The sequence below is a fragment of the Elaeis guineensis genome, chromosome 14 (assembly GCF_000442705.2).
Source record: "Elaeis guineensis isolate ETL-2024a chromosome 14, EG11, whole genome shotgun sequence".
NCBI lineage: Eukaryota > Viridiplantae > Streptophyta > Magnoliopsida > Arecales > Arecaceae > Elaeis > Elaeis guineensis.
Genome location: NC_026006.2, coordinates 51,400,117 through 51,401,298, shown reverse-complemented (window position 1 = coordinate 51,401,298; position 1,182 = coordinate 51,400,117).

Here is a 1,182-nt window from a genome sequence, read left to right as displayed (position 1 = left end):
AATAAGAAGGGATGAGTTTGAGATTTCAAATAATTTTTGTTATAACAAGATCATGAGAAATAAATAATATGTAAGACATTATTGAAAGCGTGAAAATGACATGATGCAAGTATATATTTTTTTTAAGTACGTATCTCAAACAACATAAGTTAATTTCGAGGACGAAATTATTTGAAGGGGGAGAATGTAATACCTGGCCCAATTGGGCCCTGAATCAAGCCCATATGAGGAAAAAAAAAATTTATGGAAGAAGACTCCCATTGGAGTCTTCTTCTTCTTCCCTGTGCCCGATCAGGAAAGGACTCCTAGGGCCACTAAGAACCTTAAGAAGACCTCTATAAAATTCTCCTTCGGCCTTATTTAAGGAGGAGATCTCTCCTCTCTCCCTCCCATCAAGAAATTGGGGGTCAAACGACGGCGATCGCCGAAAATTTGCTGCGGATGTCCTCACCGTGTTCGTCCCAAATACTCGTCGGAGATCTCACCAGAGATGAAGGTAAGCTCTGGCCCTCTTTTTCCTCTTTTTTCCCCTCCTTTCCATGGGGATGTGCACCCTCGCCAGCCGTTAGGCTCGTCGGAAAGTCCATGAAAGGTGAACCCCTATTTTTATCGAGACTTTTTTTTCTCTTTTCCAGCCACCGGCACTGCCGATTGCGGCATCTAACCCCTAGGATAGGACCCTTACCTCCTAGCCTTCCTTCCCTATGGGTCTTGGCCACCGGCGACCGGCCAATGACCAGAAAACAAGAGGTAAGGGGCGGATCCCTTGTTTTTTTTATTTTCTCTAAGTTTCTCACCGGCCGAACCTCGCCGCCCGCCTCCCCTTGCTTTGTCGCCGTCGATCAGACACTGCCGCCCCTCGTCAGAGCTTGAGCCATCGAGCCCCTTCCCTCTGGTCCTCCCCCTGTTCGGCCAAGGAAGAGGAAAGGAAGAAGAAAACGGGAAAAGAAAGAAAGAAAGAAAGAAGAAGGAAAAGAAAAGAAAGAAGAAAAGAAAAGAAAGGAAAAGAAAAAGAGAAAAAGAAAAAGAGAAAGAGAAAATTTTATCTCTCTCCTCTCTCTCCTCTCTCTCTCTCTTTCCTCTCTCCTCTCTCTACTTTCTATCTCCAATTTCTCTCTCTAGATTCTCTCTCTATTTTCTCTCTCTAGACCTTTCTCTCTTTATGGATTTTGTCTCTTTAGG